The 20,051-nt window shown below is 43.3% G+C and overlaps 1 protein-coding gene across 11 annotated transcripts in view; it reads left to right on the forward strand.

Annotated features, from left to right (window-relative positions):
- The first annotated feature begins 1,054 nt into the window (after positions 1 to 1,054).
- LOC105494287 (NUMB endocytic adaptor protein) overlaps positions 1,055 to 20,051 on the forward strand; it is a 192,023-nt gene continuing 173,026 nt past the window's right edge. For 9 of the 11 annotated variants that reach the window (XM_071099898.1, XM_011762570.2, XM_011762581.2 and 6 more), the window contains exon 1: positions 1,055 to 1,162. The gene's annotated coding sequence lies outside the window, so the exon portion shown is untranslated. The remainder of the gene's footprint in view (positions 1,163 to 20,051) is intronic. The other 2 variants (XM_011762572.3, XM_071099899.1) reach the window with 2 other exon arrangements.

Below are 20,051 nucleotides of genomic sequence, written 5' to 3' on the forward strand. Positions count from 1 at the left end.
CAAGGGTATATATATTGTGGCCCGCTTATTAGAAAGTTGCGAACCCGGCGTGGCGGCTCACGCCTGTAATACCAGCACTTTGGGAGGCTGAGGCCGGCGGATCAACTGAGGTTGGGAGTTCGAGACCAGCCTGACCAACATGGAGAAACCCCGACTCATGCCTATAATCCCAACTACTCGGGAGGCTAAGGCAGGAGAATCGCTTGAACCTGGGAGGCGGAGGTTGCAATGAGCCGAGATAGCGCCATTGCACTCCAGCCTGGGCAACAAGAAACTCCGTCTCAAAAAAAAAAAAAAAAAAAAAAAAAAAGAAAGAAAGAAAGTTGCTAATGACTGGTCAATTGGCAGGGGTCAGCCAGGAGTGGATCTGGAAGCTGGAGAACTCTCAATACGCCACTTCAGTTTATTGACGACATTTACAGTTGCAACCGAAGTTAACTGATTTCTGTTAAATTGAAAGTTTGCGCTTTGCCCTTTAGCATGGAGGCGCCTGGAAAGAACTTCAATGAAACTGGGTGCATTGAGACCAAAGAAAAGAAGGGGACATTTTTTATCTCTCTGATACCTTTCTCCCCAGGGCTTGGAAACACTACTTAAACACAACCTCTGCTGTTGGTGTTTTGTAAGTACTACCCCTATGAGTAAAGCTAGCAGAGATAAGCTTCTCCTTGCAGGAAGGGAGCTGGAGAAGCGGAAGAGTTTACAGAGAAAACTCTACAACAAAGAGTTAACCCTTCCCGGGTAACCACGGATGTGAGCGTCTACCCCTCCTTTGCTTCCACTGCGCAACCAAACCATGCACAAGCGTGAATCAACCTTAGCCGTCACATCTCTTGCCAGTTAGCTTAACAGACACTTTTAGCAGCCTATCATAACTTGGAATTGCCCAACCCTCAACCAATTACAACTAAAGCTTGGGCTAGGACGCTCCAGGTCCGGGCGGGGGCGAATACCGGTTTTAGGAAAAGGGGCGGTAAAGAGCGATGACGGGCGGGTAAATTAAGCCAATCAGAGAGGAGAGCTGCCGCCCCATTATCCAATGGATAGGTTAGAAGTATGAAAGAGGGTGGGCCTGTTGTCATGGGGGAGGTGGTGGCGCTTGGTGGCCACTGGCGGCCGAGGTAGAGGCAGTGGCGCTTGAGTTGGTCGGGGGCAGCGGCAGGTGAGTGCCGGTAACGCGGGTAAGAGATCTGGTGGCCGTCGCGGGGCGGAATCTCCAGCTCAGCACTTCGCAGGCGGAGGTCGGAGGAAGGGGGCCTGGACTTCGGGTCTGGGCCGGGGCCGGGGCCAGGGCGGAGGCGGCGGGGGTGGCGGCGAGTTCGCGCTGACTGGGCTACGGGGAGAATGGCTGGGCTTCTGGCTGCGGAGTTCTCCCGAGGAAGGTAGGCTAGGGCCGGACCCACGCGGGTCAGGGCAGGAGGTCCCTTGGGACGTCCAGCTGCTCCGGTCTGGGGCGCTGACCGGCGGCCAGTGTGTGGGGAGTAGGTTATCTGAGGAAACGGAAGCGGCCAGGGTCCCAGAGAAGGGGGTGACCTGTAACGACCTGCTCCGAGGGCGGGGTGTGTCGGGAATACCCAGGACGGCTTGGGTGTCAGGGAGAAGGGGAACCCGGGAAGCCCGGCCGCGGCCCGTGTGGAGAGAGCGGGGTGGGGGGTGGGCGGCAGGGGAACTGGGAGTGGCCCCAGTCCGAGGGAGGTAGGAAGGCCGAGGGTGGCTGGGGTCCCGGGTGACAGGGAGCAGACTTGCTCCAAGTAGGGGCGTCTGAGGAAATGCTCGGAGGGGGTTGGGGACCCTCGTGAGAAAAGCGGCTGTCCAAGGGAGGGGGCTCCTGGGGAGATGAGGAGCAGCGGGTCTTCGGAGAGTCGGACAAATAGAGATCTTGCACCGCCTGGGGGAGGAACCGAAGCGCCCTGCGCCCCCATAGCTGAACTGGGATGAGAGACACAACTGGCCTGGCCGCTCCTGGGTCTAAGGATCCCTAGGGGACCAGGAAAGAAGTCCTGGAGGAGTGGCTCGGGTTTGAGACCGGGGTGAGGAGCCAGCAGGAAGTGGAAGTTCCCTCGGTTGGAGAGGAGTCCTGCAAAATGGGACGGAGATGAGCGGAGGTGGGGGAGAATCCCTATAGGAGGGAGTAGTAGATAAGGTAGAGAAAGTAAGTTGCCCGAGGAGAGAGCAATGGTTTCGTGGAACTGGCTAGGACAGTAGATATATGAGAAATTAACAGTGGAGCCATATAGGTTCACAGGTCTTCAGAAATAGAAGAAACTTCAGTTTCATAATTAATACCAAGATGACATCTAGGACCAAAGAAAAACTCCTAAAAGCAAGGTTAAGTGACTTGTTTTAGAAAAGAAATTTGTTTTAGGACGATGGCAGTAATATTAGGAAATAGGTTCATTGACAGGGTGGGGAATTTGAGAGGGAAAAGGGGAGGAGTAGCTGAACTAAAGGAGTAGAAGTAGATACTTGATCAGAAAGAGGATAGGCATACTCGGCTAAATTGAAAAGGAGTTTGAGTTCTACCACTTAGCTAAGTTTCTGTGCAGTTTCCTCATCAGAATACTAACAGTAATAGTTCCTACTTTATAAGGTGTTTTTTTTTTTTTTTCTTGTCAGTACTTGTAGAGCTTTTAGGATAGTGAGTGGCACAAAGTAGCGTGTACTGGATTGTTAAATAGAAGATAAAGACCTGATTTCTTCAATGGGGTGGCTCCCAGATATTAGCTTGCATCAAAATCACCTGGAGGGCTTGGTAAACTGTAGATTGCTTGGCCCCACCTGGGGGTTTCAGTAGGTCTGGGGTGGGGCCCAATAATTTATATTTATCTCAAATGATGATCACGTTGGTCAGAGGACCACATTTTAAGAACCACTTTAATGAAACCGGTAATAATGGTAACAACTTTAAAATACCTGCCAATCCTGCTAAAGGGACAGGTAGAGGCAAATTGCCCAAAAGATCCTATTATAAAGGATACCCATTTTTAAGCCTGTGTTTTTCAAATTGTGGATTGTGATTTATTAGTCATTTACAAAATCAATGTTGTGAGTTTTTACCAGCATTGAAAATAAAATGTAGAACAGAATAAACTGACATTGCATTTGGTAAGGAAAAGTATTGTTTTGGGAAACTTTTCTCCTACATGTATGTACTAAGTCACAGTGTAAAGTGTATTTCTTTTTTTGAGTTCCTGGCCAAAGGATAAAATATATTTCTCAGAGTTAAAAAAGTCTGAAAGCTGGGCGCGGTGGCTCAAGCCTGTAATCCCAGCACTTTGGGAGGCCAAGGTGAGTGGATCACTTGAAGTCAGGAGTTCAAGATCAGCCTGACCAACATGGTGAGATCCCCATCTTTAATAAAAACAATTAACCGAGCATGGTGGCGCATGCCTGTAATCCCAGCTACTTGGAAGGCTGAGGCTGGAGAATTGCTTGAACCCCAGAGGCGGAGGTTGCAGTGAGCCGAGATCACAGATTGCACTCAGTCTGGGCAACAAGAGTGAAACTCTTGTATTACATTCCATTAAATTTCTTCAGTTTCTGATTTGGTTCCTCCTGTGTTTGTCTTGTCACATATTGTGCCTCTGACTCTGGAACTTTTTTGGATATTGAGAATCTTTGGCATGAGAACTTAAGGGAATTTGAGGCAGAGAAATTGAATGGTGTGTCTCAGATGTGGTCCGCTTTTGTTTCACTTGTGCCCTGTTGTTCACCCTTTCTTTTTTTATCACTGTACTGTAAAGCATTGTTTGTAAAAACCTGAGTATACACAGACATATTGACAGTAAACAACACTGAAATGGACTGGCTTGAGAAAATGTCATGTATAGAAAATAAGCAAAAACAAAGGAAGAAACATTGCGAAAAAGAAAAATGAAAAGATATTTCCTTTTTAGAGAGTAAAAATATTAAGTATTTCTTGTCCTTACACTAATATAAAACATATACAGATATTTTTAAAGGAACTAGATATACAATTTCTAGGTCTTTGTAGAGAAAAGAAATAGTAATAATATGTCACAGCAAAATGCACCTGGGATAGAGGCTTAACTACAAAGTAAATCATTTATTAAGCGGGAGCTTTTGTTTTGATGGTTTTCTCCCTTGAGAATAAACTGGATGTGGTACATGTTGTAAACTTGTTTGAGGAACTCAAATGTAATTTGCAGTGTGTTTTTAAAAAGAATATGTATGTTTTATCTGTACTTGGTTTGATTTTTCTTCCATTGAAAGCTAGATGGTTTATATTTAGGAGTTGATTTAGATCTGTTTTTATGGCTGTTAAGAACAGAGGAAGCAGTATTGAAAACTGAAAGAGATCCTTGCAGCTTTCTTTAAAATCTTTAATCCAGGGGATTATGTAACCCCTTCATTAATGTTTTATGAAATTGTGAAGAAACTGTTGGTATAGCTTTCAATCAGGATTTTTGGATTATTTTTTTCTCTCTCAAAAATCAGTTTTATTTCAGATTATATTTCCTTAAAATTTTTATTTTCATTTGGAAGACTGCAAGGCATATAACCATTGCATGTGTGAGTTCTAAAGCAGATACAGTCTTTTCACAAAATAAATTTACTACTTTTTTTCTGTGACATAAGTTTCAAGAAGGAAAGCTTTTCGTTTCTTGCATTGAGTTCAGTGGATTATTCCTACCACTAGAGTTGTTGTTTAAGTCATGGTACATTTATATAGATCATTCAGTTCTACACCAAATGATGGAAGAATGAGAAATCCAAATTGAGCGTATGACAAATAGAAAAGTTCATTCTTTGTAATTGAGAACATTGGGCCGTTTGATTACCTGGTTTTAATAGGTGGACTTATTATTCATCTGATTATACTTATCTAGGAATAGCTTTGATTACGCAAATAATTTTACAGTGGGATTTGGTTATCTGTAGTTGAATAAATGGTGGGCTTTAAATCCCAAAGAAACTGTGTGCTCCTAACTATGCTATTTAGTGAGATTCAGTTTCACATATTGAAGTTTTATTTAGGTAAGTGATTTTAAAAAGTGGAAGTTCAATTAACACTAGTTAATTAAGTTTATTTTCTATTTCAGAGAAGTCTTGTCTTATTTTATAAGTCTCTGATCTACTTTTCTGCTTCCTGCTCTCCAACACGCTGTACAATAAATTCTAATAGAAATGTGGGTAACTGAAAATCTAGTTCTGTAAAAGTATAAAACCTGTATATGTAGTTTTTTAGTTTGCTTCAAAACTTCCTAAACTAATTATCTTTAAGAAAGTATTTTATATAATAGAGTACTTGAAAAGCTACATTTTATTTTGGACTTGCCAAAACACATCTATTGTGTGTAACAGGTTTTGATTTCTAGAGAATAGATCTTGAATTCTGCAGATTTCTGAACTCTGATTTTTTCCCTTTTTTTTTAAAAAAAAATCCAACTTTTAGTTTAGATCCTGAGAGTACATATGCAGGTAGGTTATATGGCTATATTGTGTGATGCTGAGGTTTGGGGTATGATTGGTCCTGTCACCCAGGTAGTAAGCATAGTACCTAATAGTTCTTCAGCCTTTCCCCCTCTCCCTTTCTCCCTCCCTCCTTTTATGTTTTCTTTTTCTTTTTCTTTTTCTTTTTTTGAGACAGAGTCTCGCTTTGTCGCCCAGGCTGGAGTGCAGTGGCCGGATCTCAGCTCACTGCAAGCTCCGCCTCCCAGGTTTATGCCATTCTCCTGCCTCAGCCTCCTGAGTAGCTGGGACTACAGGCGCCTGTCACCTCACCCGGCTAGTTTTTTGTATTTTTTTTAGTAGAGACGGGGTTTCACCGTGTTAGCCAGGATGGTCTCGATCTCCTGACCTCGTGATCCGCCCGTCTCGGCCTCCCAAAGTGCTGGGATTACAGGCTTGAGCCACCACGCCTGGCCTCCTTTTATGTTTTCTTGATAGGGTTGGGGAGAAATAAAACAATATACCCCTTAAATTAAAAAAAATTTTGGTATCTTATTTTTAAAATCTTGACATTATAGTACATCCTTTAGTGGCAAAGAAAATTTATTTAAGGGGCTGGGTGTGGCGGCTCACGCCTTTAATTCCAGCACTTTGGGAGGCCAAGGCAGACTGATCACAAGGTCAGGAGATCGAAACCATCCTGGCTAACACAGTGAAACCCCATCTTTACTAAAAACACAAAAAATTAGCTGGGTGTGGTGGCACGCGACTGTAGTCCCAGCTACTTGGGAGGCTGAGGCAGGCGAATTGCTTGAACCTAGGAGGCGGAGGTTGCAGTGAGCCAAGATCACGCCACTGCACTCCAGCCTGGGTGACAAAGTAAGACTGTCTTGGAAAAAAAAAACAACAACAAGAAAATTTGTTTTAGTAATGTAACATATTACAGATTTTATCATAACATGTAGAAATACTATACAAGGCTTTAGGATGTATGTTCAGCTGCAACACACAGGTAATGATCAATAGGATATCATTAAATACTAGGTACAATATTGCCATATATTTTGGAGATTATAAAACATTCACTTTGAGGCTGGGCACGGTGACTCAGGCCTATAATCCCAGCACTTTGAGAGGCTGAGGCGAGCGGATCACCTGAGGTCAGGAGTTTGAGACCAGCCTGACCAACATGGAGAAATCCTGTCTCTACTGAAAATACAAAATTAGCCGGGCGTGGTGGCGCATTCCTGTAATCCCAGCTACTCAAGAGGCTGAGGCAAGAGAATCACTTGAACCCAGGAGGTGGAGGTTGCAGTGAGCCGATATCACGCCATTGTACTCCAGCCTGGGCAACAAGAAACTCCGTCTCAAACAAAACAAAACAAAACAAAAACCATAAAAAAATGCACTTCGAAATCTTGGGGCAAAAGGAGGATTGAAATGAAGAGAGAATAAAGAGAATACTGACGTGCTTAAGGGAGGAGTCTGGAGGATCTGCAGGAAGTGTATCTAGAGGAGTGAGTGGTTCTTGGCAGTTTTCCTGGAGTGACATATGTAAAGGAGGATGATTCTATTTGCAACATCCATGGACTTATTTTTCATTCTTTGCAGTTTCTGCTGCTTGTTATTACTCTTCCTTTGTTTTCTTCCCCTCAAGAAAGCATGTCAGAAGGCAAGTAAGTAGACTGAGAAGTGGTAGTCCTGGAGGATGAAAGCCTTGGAAGGACCATGTGGATTTAGAAGAAGGCTCGTCTTATCTCTGCTTCTGCAGCTCTTGGGAGGTCCCCAGCAACCTTAACTAGTCCAACCTTTCCCACTTGTCCTCTCTAGTGGAGTATGGGATTAGGAAGAGACCCCCTAGTCATCTTAAATGGATTAACCAAGGAGTTGCTATATTAGTAATTAATGTTCAGTGACTTCCCCCTCTCTACCCACGAAAACCCTGTTTCTCCCCACTTGTTTGCTGATAAATTACATTCCTTTTTTTTTTGAGACAGAGTCTTGCTCTTTTGCCTAGGCGGGAGTGTGCAGTGGCATGGTCTCAGCTCACTGTAGCCTCAACATTCTGGGCTCAGGTGATCCTCCTGCCTCAGCCTCTCCAGTCGCCGGGACTACAGGCATGCCCAGTTCATTTTTTTTTTTTTTTTTTTTTTGAGACAGAGTTTTGCTCTTGTTGCCCAGGCTGGAGTACAGTGGTGTGATTTTGGCTCACTGCAGCCTCCACTTCCTGGGTTCAGGCGATTCTCCTGCCTCATCCTCCTGAGTAGCTGGAATTACAGGTGTGCGCTACCACACCCTGCTAATTTTTGCATTTTTAGTAAAGATGGGGTTTCACCATTTTGGTCAGGCTGGTCTTGAACTCCTGGCCTCAGGTGATCCATCCACCCTGGCCTCCCAAAGTGCTGGGATTCTAGATGTGAGCCACCACGCCTGGCCAATTTTGTTTTTGGGTAGAGACAGGGTGTTGTTAAACTCCTAAACTCAGGCAATCCTCCCAAAGTGTTGGGATTACAGGCAGGAGCTACCGTGCTCAGGCTATCTTACATTCTTTTAACCAAGATCAAAGTCTTCAATTATCTGAGTAGGACAGCGAAATCTTAATTATGGTAACTTGATTATATTAAGGTGAATTATAGTTAATTTGGAACATTTCTAGTTTAATTAGGGAAGAAGAGGGAAAAACTGTAGAATAGTGCTTAGCTCTGAATAAAGGCAAAGCTGGGGCAACCAGGGACACAGAAATCAGCTAAATTTGTAACTTTATTTAAGATTACCCTTGGTTAACTTTGACTTTGGAAAAGTAATAGTGATACTTTTGTCTAGTCACTTGTGCATATGTACATCTCAGGTACATTTCGATGTATCATGTAGATAATTTGTGAAGATTTATTTACTTAATTTCTTTTATTTAAAGATGCCCAGGCTGGGGTGCAGTGGCACGATCTCGGCTCATTGAAATCTCCGCCTCCCGGGTTCAAGCAATTGTCCTGCGTCAGGCTCCCAAGTAGCTGGGACTACAGGGGCATGCCACTATGCCTGGCTAATTTTTGTTGTGTGTGTTTTTTTTTTTCAGATGGTGTCTCCCTCTATTGCCCAGGCTTGGAGTGCAGTGGCTCAATCTTGGCTCACTGCAACCTCCGTCTCATGGGTTCAAGCAGTACTCCTGCTTCAGCCTTCTGAATAGCTGAGACTACAGGCACAGGCGCATGCCACCACACCTGGCTAGTTGTTTGTATTTTTAGTAGAGACGGGGTTTCACCATATTGGCCAGGCTGGTCTCGAACTCCTGACTTCGTAATCCGCCTGTCTCAGCCTCCCAAAGGGTTGGTTTTTTTTTTTTTTTTTTTTTTTTGAGACGGAGTCCTGCTTTGTCGCCTGGGATGGAGTGCAGTGGCGCAATCTTGGCTTACTGCAACCTCCATCTCCTGGGTTCAAGCGATTCTCCTGCCTCACCCTCCCAAGTAGTTGGGATTATAGGCGCCAACCACCATGCCCAGCTAAGTTTTTTGTATTTTTAGTAGAGATGGGGTTTTACCATGTTGCTCAGGCTGGTCTTGAACTCCTGGCCTCAAGTGATCCTCCTGCTTCGGCCTCCCAAAGTGCTGGAATTACAGGCGTAAGTCACTGTGTCTGGCTATTTACTTAATTTCTTATAATATAACCAACTTTGTTACAGAGATTTTAGCTCCCAGTATCTTTTTTTTTTTTTTTTTTTTTTTGAGCCGAAGTCTCGCTCTGTTGCCCAGGCTGGAGTGCTATGGCACGATCTCGGCTCACTGCAACCTCTGCCTACTGGGTTCAAGCGATTCTCCTGCGTCATCTTTCCGAGTAGCTGGGATTACAAGGCGTGTGCCACCACGCCCGGCTAATTTTTGCATTTTTAGTAGAAACAGGGTTTTGCCATGTTGGCCAGGCTGGTCTCAGACTCTTGACCTCAAGTGATCCACCTGCCTTGGCCTCCCAAAGTGTTGGGATTACAGGCGTGAGCCACTGCGCCCAGCCTAGCTCCCAGTATTCTTTAATCAAGATAAAACTTTTTTTTCCTCCAAACTAGTATCTCACAGAACCATAGAATAGCCTGATGATGACAGAAATATATTTGTAACTGCCATATTATGAAATTCAAGAAGCATCATTTATGTCCGGAGGTAGCATGATAGAATGGACAAAATTCAGGTTTTATAATTGTGTGACCATGATTTTGAATCTTGACTTTATCGATAATTTACTAATTGAGCAGTTTATTAAACTTCTTTTAGATTCAGTTTTGTCATCCATAAAATGGAGCTTATGCTATCTTCTGTATCAGGCTGATGGTGAGAATTAAATGAAGCATTTTGTATAGTGTAAAGCATTTTGCCCATACTGGGCACTCAACAAATTGTAATTGTTAATTATTAATAATTAAAACATTAGATATAGACTTCTCTTTCTAGAATGGGCTAATATTCCAGATACTGTGATTGTATGCATTGTGGCAACTAGGAAAACCAGAGTTGACTTTAAAACATTAAATGTATTTTAATGCTGGGTGCGGTGGCTCACATCTGTAATCCCAGCACTTTGGGAGGCCAAGGTGGGCGGATCACCTGAGGTCAGGAGTTTGAGACCAGCCTGGCCAACATGGCAAAACCCTGTGTTTACTAAAAATACAAAAATTAGCTGCGAGTGGTGGTACATGCCTGTAATCCCAGCTACTTGGGAGGCTGAGGCAGGAGAATTGCTTGAACTTGGGAGGCAGAGGTTGCAGTGAGCCGAGCCACTGCACTGTAGCCTGGGCAACAGAGCGAGACTCTGTATCAAAAAACAAACAGCCGGGCGCGGTGGCTCACGCCTGTAATCCCAGCACTTTGGGAGGCCGAGGCGGGCGGATCACAAGGTCAGGAGATCGAGACCACGGTGAAACCCCGTCTCTACTAAAAATACAAAAAATTAGCCGGGCGCGGTGGCGGGCGCCTGTAGTCCCAGCTACTCAGGAGGCTGAGGCAGGAGAATGGCGTAAACCCAGGAGGCGGAGCTTGCAGTGAGCCTAGATCGCGCCACTGCACTCCAGCCTGGGCGACAGAGCGAGACTCCGTCTCAAAAAACAAACAAACAAACAAACAAACAAACACCAAAACTTTACATGTGTTTTAAACATTTACTACTTCAGTTTGTTTTTGTGGTTGGTTTATTTTGGTGGATTAGACTGAAACATGGGGTAAATGAAACTAATATTTTGTTGTGTGGTCACAGGCTGTGTATCATATCATAGTCAGCCTTATCTGTGGATTCTGCATCCTTGGATTCAACCAGCTGTTGATAGAAAATATTTGGAAAGAAAACCCAATAAAAATAAAACAATAAAAATAATACTAATAAATACAGTATAAATATTTACATAGCTTTTACATTGTATTAGGTATTAATAAGTAATCTAGAGATGATTTAACGTATATGGGAGAATGTGCAGATTATATGCAAATACAGGTATCGGTGGGGGATTAATTCCAGGACCCCAATATACCAAAATCCATAGATGCACAAGTCACTTATATAAGATGGTGTAGTATTTACATATAACCTGCGCACATTCTCCTGTATACTTTGAATCATTTCTCTAGATTAATTATAATAATATTAGGTTGGTGCAAAAAGTAATTGCAGCTTTTGCCATGCAAAAAGTAATTGCAGCTTTTGCCATTAAAAGTAATGGCAAAAACACAATTACTTTTTGCACCAAATAATATAAACGTTATGTAAATAGTTATACTGTATTGTTAGGGTATAATGACAAGAAAGAAAAGTATGTACATGTTTATTACAACCATCCATTTTTTTTCCAAAAATATTTGATACAAGATTGGTTGAATCCTCCTGTGTGGGACCCACAGATACAGAGGGCCGACTGTACTATGCCATTATACATAACGAACTGGGATATCCGCAGATTTTGGTATCCATGGGGTCCTGGATCGAGTCCCTCAGATACCAAGATATGTGACTGTACCTGGTCCTCTTCGAAATACATGTGAGTTTGTGACAACAGTGGAAACCATTAATCCTACTACTAGAAAAAAAAATTGAGCATTATATTATTTACTGATTTTGTTATTAAAATCATTGCTTTTATTGAATTATTTTATTTACTGATACTGTTAATGATTTTAAATTAGTTCTAAATGCCAGTTAGAACCAGTTTATTTTTTCCTAGAGTTAATACATTTATCTTCACAATTCAAGTAGAAACAGTTTTTATCTCAGAATTTAAGCCCTTTATCTTCCTTAGCTAAGGATTTGGTCAAATGAAAGAAAAATCTGTATTCGTAGAAAGGTGTTAAAATTGGCCTGGTGTGGTGGCTCATGCCTTTAATCCCTGCACTTTGGGAGCCAAGGAGGGAGAATTGCTTGAGCCTAGGGATTTGATAAAAGCCTGGGCAACATAGTAAGACCCTATCTCTATTATAAATTAAAAAAATAAATAAATAAAGATGTTAAAAGCTATATTATTTCTTTTTTTTTTTTTTTTTTTTTTTTTTGAGACGGAGTCTCGCTCTGTCGCCCAGGCTGGAGTGCAGTGGCCGGATCTCAGCTCACTGCAAGCTCCGCCTCCCGGGTTCACGCCATTCTCCGGCCTCAGCCTCCCGAGTAGCTGGGACTACAGGCGCCCGCCACCTCGCCCGGCTAGTTTTTTGTATTTCTTAATAGAGACGGGGTTTCACCGTGTTAGCCAGGATGGTTTTGATCTCCTGACCTCGTGATCCGCCCGTCTCGGCCTCCCAAAGTGCTGGGATTACAGGCTTGAGCCACCGCGCCCGGCCAAAAGCTATATTATTTCTTGTCTCTGATGAAAGGTGTACAATTTCCATCACATTCATGATGTAATGGACTTCAAATCTCATCAGTGAACATAATTTTGAATGATTATTTTAAAGAGTTGATTCATTCTTGTTTTTGAAAATTATTTAGTATTGGTGGTATGAAGGAAAGATATTTCCTGTAGTAGCCAAGTCTTCCTTAACTCTTGCAAGGACAGCAGTCCCAAATACTATATTGAAAATATTAGAGGCCAGATGTGGTGGCTCATGCCTGTAATCCCAGCACTTGGGAGGCCGAGGCAGGCAGATCACTTGAGCTCAGAGTTTGAGACCAGCCTGGCCAATATGGCAAAACCCAGTCTTTACTAAAAATACAAAAAAGTAGCTAGGTGTGGTGGTGCATGCCTCTTGTCCCAGCTACTGGGCCGGCTGAGGTGGGAGAATCACTTGAACCCGAGGGTTGGGGGTAGGGTGGAGGGGGTTGCAGTGAGCCATGATTGTGCCACTGCACTCCAGCCTGGGTGACTGAGCCAGACTCTGTCTCAAAAAAAAAAAAAAAAAGAAAATATCGGCAAGAAAATGAACTGTAAATGTCCATTTACATGACTGGCCATTTGTAAAAATGTTAACATGTTACATCAAATGTTGTTCTTTTTTTTTTTTGTAGAGATGAGGTCATTCTATGTTGCCTGGGGGTTGTTTGTTTTTTTTTTTCCTTTTTAGTGATCCTCCTGCCTCAGTCCCCCAAAGTGCTGGGATTATAAGTGTCAGACACTGTGCTTAGCCTATTGTTCATTTCTTAATATCTTTCTGTAATACTCTAGACTAATTATATATATATATATTTATTTATTCATTTATTTTTTGAGATGGAATCTTGCACTGTCGCCTGGGCTGGAGTGCAATGGTGTGATCTTGGCTTACGGCAACCTCTGTCTCTTGGGTTCAAGTGACTCTCCTGCCTCAGCCGCCTGAGTAGCTGGGATTACAGGTGCCTGCCACCATGCCCAGCTACTTTTTGTATTTTTAGTAGAGACAGGGTTTCACTATGTTGGCCAGTCTGGTCTCGAACTCCTGACCTCATGATCTGCCCGTCTCAGCCTCCCAAAGTGCTGAGATTACAGGCACGAGCCACTGCGCCCGGCCTATTTTTTTTTTTTTTTTTTTTGAGATGGAGTCTTGCTCTGTTGCCAGGCTGGAGTGCAGTGGCACAATCTTGGTTCACTGCAATCTCCACCTCCTGGGTTCAAGCGATTACCTTGCCTCAGCCTCCTGAGTAGCTGGGACTACAGGCATGCGCCACCATGCCCGGCTAATCTTTTGTATTTTAGTACAGATTGGGTTTCACTGTGTTGATCAGGATGGTCTTGATCTTCTGACCTCATGATCTGCCACCTCAGCCTCCCAAAGTGCTGGGATTACAAGTGTGAGCCACTGCGCCTGGCCTTATTTTTATTTTTGAAAAAGTTATTTAAAAATAGAAATGGGGTCTCACTATATTGCCCAGGCTGCTCTCCAACTCCTGGGCTCAAGTGATCCTTCTGCCTCAGCCTCCCAAAGTTAATTTTATGTTTATTTATTAATTTTTTTTTTTTTTTAAGATGTGAGGTCTTGTTATGCTGCCAAGGCTAGTCTTGAGCTCCTAGCGTCAAGTGATTCTCCTGCTTTGGCCTCCTAAAATGCTCTAGACTAATTTTAGAAACCATGAAGTTTGGCATTTTGTCATGTTAAGGATTTTTTTAAAAGTTATTTTGTAAGTCTGGTCATGGTGGCTAATGCCTGTAATCCCAGCATTCTGGAAGGCTGAGGCAGGTGGATCACTTGAGGTCAGGAGTTTGAGACCAGCCTGGCCAACATAGTGAAACTTCATCTCTACTAAAAATACAAAAATTAGCCGGGTGTGGTGGTGAGTGGTTATAGTCCCAGCTACTCGGGAGGCTGAGGTAGGAGAATCACTTGAACCTGGGAGGTGGAGGTTGCAGTGAGCTGAGATTGTGCCACTGGACTCCAGCCTGGGCGACAGAGTGGGACTCCATCTCAAAAAAAAAAAAAGGGAAAAGAAAAAGTTATTTTGCAATATTAAATTTCATTTCTTCATAAGTTGTTAATTTTTTGCAGTCAGGACTGTTCTCTTTTTTGTTATTCTCTGATTTACATAAACGTACTGATGAATGATGGAACCCCTCCCCCACATTGGGGGCTGAGTTTATGATGTCAACTAATAGGAGGTGGTATGGTAAAAAGAACTCCAATTGCCTGAATTCACCTTCACCTCTGCTTCCTTAGGCAAGTTAACTCTTTTTGCTGGTTTTCTTATCTTCAAAATAAATGGCTTTGAGGATTATATGAGATAATCCATGTAAAGTTAAACAGTTTAATGTAATGTTTAGTTCATAGTAAATGCCCAGTAAATGTTAGCTACGTTTACTGTTGCAAGGACCCAGCATTTTCACCGAAGCAGGTGGGAGGTAGAAAGCTTTCTCTGTGTTATTTTGTGGACTAAAGAGTCTTGTATATTAAATTGTACTATGAAATTTAAAGTTCATTTAGACATGAAAAGGAATCTTGAATTCTTTTTGACTTTGTCACATTTTCAGTCTAGTCCATCTCTGGAAAAACTTGAATCCTTATTTTATCCAGCTATAAATCAGCTGTAAGTTTTTTTTGTTTTGTTTTGTTTTTTTGAGACAGGGTCTCACTTTGTCACTCAGGCTGGAGTGCAGTGGCACATCATAGCTAACTGCAGCCTTAAACTCCTGGGGCTCAGGCAGTCCTCTTGCCTCAGCCTCCTGAGTAGTTCGGATTACAGATGCATGCCACCATGTCCACTTAATTTTTAATTTTTTTTGTAGTGTTGGGATCTCCTGTGTTGCCTAAGCTAGTAAATTCTTAAATATCTGCACCCAGGTTAGCAGTGTTACAGCTAATCTCTAAATTCTTTTGAATTATGAAATATAGCTAGGGAACCTGTTAGATAAATTTTCATTAGGCTTGACCTCTTTTATTTAAGATAATATTTAAGTACTGTATTGAATTTCCTTGGCATTGGGTATCTTTATCAGTGGTTCTCAATTTGTTGCCTGCAAGTCTTTGGTTTGGGGAGGATGTTTTCTGCAGTTACCTAGAGTTCTTAAATCCATATGTTATCAAATATTGCCTACCATTTTTTTTTTTGAGATGAAGTGTCACTCTGTTGCCAGGCTGGAGTGCAGTGGTGCAATCTTGGCTCACTGCAATCTCCGCCTCCCGGGTTCAAGCGATTCCCTTGCCTCAACCTCCCGAGTACCTGGGACTACAGGTGTGCGCCACCATGCCTGGCTAGTTTTTGTATTTTCAGTAGAGATGGGTTTCACCATGTTGGCCAGGAAAGTCTCGATCTCTTGACCTTGTGATGTAGATAAAAATTATCTGTAGACTAAAGCAACATGTTCTAAACATATGTATGTACGTATACATAGTTTCATTCTTCAAATAAATATTGAGATGAGTTTTAAAAATCTTTATTTTAAAGGCTTGCCTCAATACAGGGTAGCTCTGGTTGTGTTTTGACTATTTTCTCCATCAATGGATGCTGAAAATTCAGCTATTACCATGTGAGGATCAGTTAAATATTTTGACTTTTTTTTTTTTTTTTTTTGAGATGGAGTCTTGCTCCCTTGCCTAGGCTGGAGTGCAGTGGCATGATCTCGGCTCACTGCAACTTCCGCCTCCCGGGTTCAAGCGATTCTCCTGCCTCAGCCTCCCGAGTAGCTGGGACCACAGGCGCCCGCCACCACACTCGGCTAATTTTTTGTATTTTTAGTAGAAACCAGGTTTCACCGTGTTAGCCAGGGTGGTCTCGATCTCCTGACGTCATGATCCACCAGCCCCCGCCTCCCAAAGTGCTGGAATTACAGGCGTGAGCCACCGTGCCTGCAATAATTTTGACCTTTAAAAAGGTTTGTCGTATTTAAAAGCTCTCGGCCGGGCAAGGTAGCGTGTGCCTGTAATCCCAGCCACTCAGGAGGCTGAGGCAGGAGAATCGCTTGAACCCGGGAGGCGGAGGTTGCAGTGAGCCAAGATGGCGTCACTGCACTCCAGCCTGGGCGACAGAGCCAGACTTTGTCTCAAAAATAAATAAATAATTTGGGAGGCGGAAGTAGGCGGATTGCCTTGAGCTCAGGAGTTCGGGAGGGCAACACAGTGAAACCCCGTCTCTACTGAAATACAAAAGAAATTAGCTGGGCGTGGTGGCAGGCGTCTGTAATCCCAACCACTCGGGAGGACTGTGGCTGGAGAATTGCTTGGACCCGGTAGGCGGTGGTTGCAGTGAGCCGAGATCGTGCTACTGCACTCCAGCCTGGATGATAGATAAATTATCCGGCTCAATCAATCAATCCTCTCAGCCTGTTTTTTCTACTTTTTTTTTTTTTTTGAGGTGAAATTTTGCTTTTGTTGCCCAGGCTGGCGTGCAATGGCGTGGTCTCGGCTCACTGCAACCTCCGCCTCCCAGGTTCACGCGATTCTCCTCCCTCAGTCTCCTGAGTAGCTGGGATTACAGGCATGCGCCACCACGCCCGGCTAATTTTGTATTTTTAGTAGAGACAGGGTTTCACCATGTTGGCCAGGCTGGTCTCCAACTCCTGACCTCAAGTGATCCACCAGCCTCAGCCTCCCAAAGTGCTGGGATTACAGGCACGAGCCACTGCACCCATCCTTTTTCTACTTTTTTCTTACCCAAACATGCTATTTTCAGAAAGGCTAGTATACTTCTCTTCCCTCACCATGGCATGTGCATTTTTAAAATAGCTTTATTTAGGTACAGTTGATGTACGGTGAAACTGCACGTATTTAAGGTAAACAGGGCTGGGTGCAGTGGCTCAAACCTGTAATTCCAGCACAGTGCTTTGGGAGGCCGAGGAGGGCAGATTGCTTGAGCTCAGGAGTTTGAGACCAGTCTGGTTAACATGGGGAAACCCCATCTCTACAAAAAATGCAAAAATTAGCCAGTCCTGGAGGCATGTGCTTGTAGTCCCAGCTACTCAGGAGGCTGAGGCAGGAGGATCGCTTGAGCCGAGGAGGTGGAGGTTGCAGTTGCAGTGAACTGAGATTGCACCACTATACTCCAGATGGGGCGACAGAGCCAGACCCTGTCTCCAAAAAAAAAAAAAAAAATAAACAGTTTAATGAGTTTTTACATATGTATACACTACAACTAAGGTAAGGAACATGCTGATCACTGCAAAAGTTTTCTAACTTTTTTTTTTTTTTTTTTTTTTTTTTTTTTTTTTTGAGACGGAGTCTCGCTCTGTCACCTAGGCTGGAGTGCAGTGGCCGGATCTCGGCTCACTGCAAGCTCCACCTCCCGGGTTCACGCCATTCTCCTGCCTCAGCCTCCCGAGTAACTGGGACTACAGGCGCCCACCACCTCGCCCGGCTAGTTTTTTTTGTTTTTTTTAGTAGAGACGGGGTTTCACCGTGTTAGCCAGGATGGTCTCGATCTCCTGACCTCGTGATCCGCCCGTCTCGGCCTCCCAAAGTGCTGGGATTACAGGCTTGAGCCACCGCGCCCGGCCAAGTTTTCTAACTTTTGTAATACATCTCTCCCTTTCTGTTCCCGCAGGCAACTCTAATCTGCTGTCACTATGGATTAGTTTGCAATTTCTAGAATTTTATATAAATAGTATGTAGTATATGTATATATTTTGTCTGACTTCTTTCCCTCTGCCTAATTAATTCGAGATTTTTCCATGTTATTTGTGTATCAATATTTCATTATCTTTCATTGTTGAGTAGTATTCCATAATATGGATATATTGCAATTTTAAAAATTTCTTCTGCTGATAGACATTGGATTATTTCTAGTTTTTGGCTATTCAAATAAAGCTGATATGAACATGAACATTCATATATGAGTTTTTGTGTGGACATGTGTTTTAATTTTTTTTTAAATTTAAACAATTTATTTTTATTATTATTATTTTTGAGATGGGGTCTTGCTCTGTAGCCCAGTCTGGAGTGCAGTGGTACAATCATTGCTTACTGCAGTTTTAACCTCCCAGGATCAAGAGATGGTCCCACCTCAGCCTCTAATTAGCTGGGACCATAGGCATGCACCACCACTCCTGCCCGGTTTTTCTTTCTTTTTTTTTTTTTTTTTTCTTGTAGTGACAGGGTCTCTCACTATGTTGCCCAGGCTGGTCTTGAACTCCTAGGCTCAAGCTATTCTCCTGTCTTGGCCTCCCAAAGTGCTGGGACTACAGGTGTGGGTTACTGTGCTTGGCCTCTTTTCATTGTTTTTGTGTATATGCCCATAAGTAGTGGAATTGCTAGGTTATATGGTAACTCTTTTGAGGTTTTCTATAGCGGCTACACCATTTTACATTCTCTCCAGCAGTGAGAATGAGAATTCCAATTTTTCTGCGTTGTCACTAATAATTGTTATTATCTCTTATTTTATATATATATTTTAATTGTTGTTGTTTTGAGACAGGGTTTTGGTCTGTCACCCAAGCTGGAGTGTAGTGGGTATGATAGCTCACTGCAGCCTCAAACTCCTGGCTCAAACTATCCTCCCACCTCAGCCTCCCTAGTAGCTAGGACTGCAGGCGTGCACCACCATGCCCAGCTAATTTTTATTTTTTAAATTTTTTGGTAGAGATGGGGTCTTGCTGTGTTACCCAGGATGGTCTGGAACTCCTGGCCTCAAGCCATTCTTTCTCCTCGCCTCCCAAAGTGTTGGGATTACAGGTGTGAGTCATAGCTCAGGCTGATCTCTGTTTTTTGAGTAGAGCTATTCTAGTGGGTATAAAGTAGAATTTTTTTTTTCTTTGAGATGGGGTCTTGCTTTGTTGCCCAGGCTGGAGTGTGTAGCATGATCTTGGCTCACCACAACCTCTGCCTCCCAGGTTCAAGCTATTATCCTGCCTCAGCCTCTCAACTGAGGCGTGCACTACCATGCCAGGCTAATTTTTGTATTTTCAGTAGAGATGGGGTTTCACTATGTTGGCCAGACTGGACTTGAATTCCTGACCTCATGATCTGCCTGCCTTGGCCTCCCAAAGTGCTGGGATTACAGTGAGCCACTGTGCGTGGCCCAGAGTAGAAATTAATTGTGGTTTTGATTTGAGTTTCCCTCATGGCTAGTGATGTTGAGAATCTTCCCATTTGCTTATTGGCCATTTGTCTATCTTCTTGGAAGAAGTGTGTTTTTATATGCTTGCCTTTTTTTTTTTTTTTTTTTTTTTTGAGACGGAACCTCGCTCTCTTGCCCAGGCTGGAGTGCAGTGGTGCGATCTCGGCTCACTGCAAGCTTCGCCTCCCGGGTTCACGCCATTCTCCTGCCTCAGCCTCCCAAGTAGCTGGAACTACAGGTGCCCGCCACCATGCCCAGCTAATTTTTTTTGTATTTTTCAGTAGAGACGGGGTTTCACCGTGTTAGCCAGGATGGTCTTGATCTCCTGACTTTGTGAGCTGCCCACCTTGGCCTCCCAAAGTGCTGGGATTACAGGCATGAGCCACCGCGCCTGGCCATGCTTGCCCATTTTTTAAAAGCTGGTTTGTCTTTTTATTATTGAGTTATAATATATGTTTTCTTTGTATATTCTGGATATAAGTTCCTTGTCAGACGTAACGATTTACAAGTATTTTCTCCCATTTTGTGGGCTATCTTTTCACTTTCTTGATGTCCTTTGAAGCACAAAAGTTTTTCATTTTAATAAAGTCCAGCTTTTTTTTTTTTTTTTCTTTTTTAGACACAGGGATCTCCCTGTATTGTCCAGGCTGGCCTCAAACTCCTGGCCCGTGATCCAGGAGCCACCACTCTGGCTCAAGTCCATTTTTTTTTTTTTTTTTGAGACGGAG

This window comes from Macaca nemestrina, chromosome 7 (genome assembly GCF_043159975.1).
Source record: "Macaca nemestrina isolate mMacNem1 chromosome 7, mMacNem.hap1, whole genome shotgun sequence".
NCBI lineage: Eukaryota > Metazoa > Chordata > Mammalia > Primates > Cercopithecidae > Macaca > Macaca nemestrina.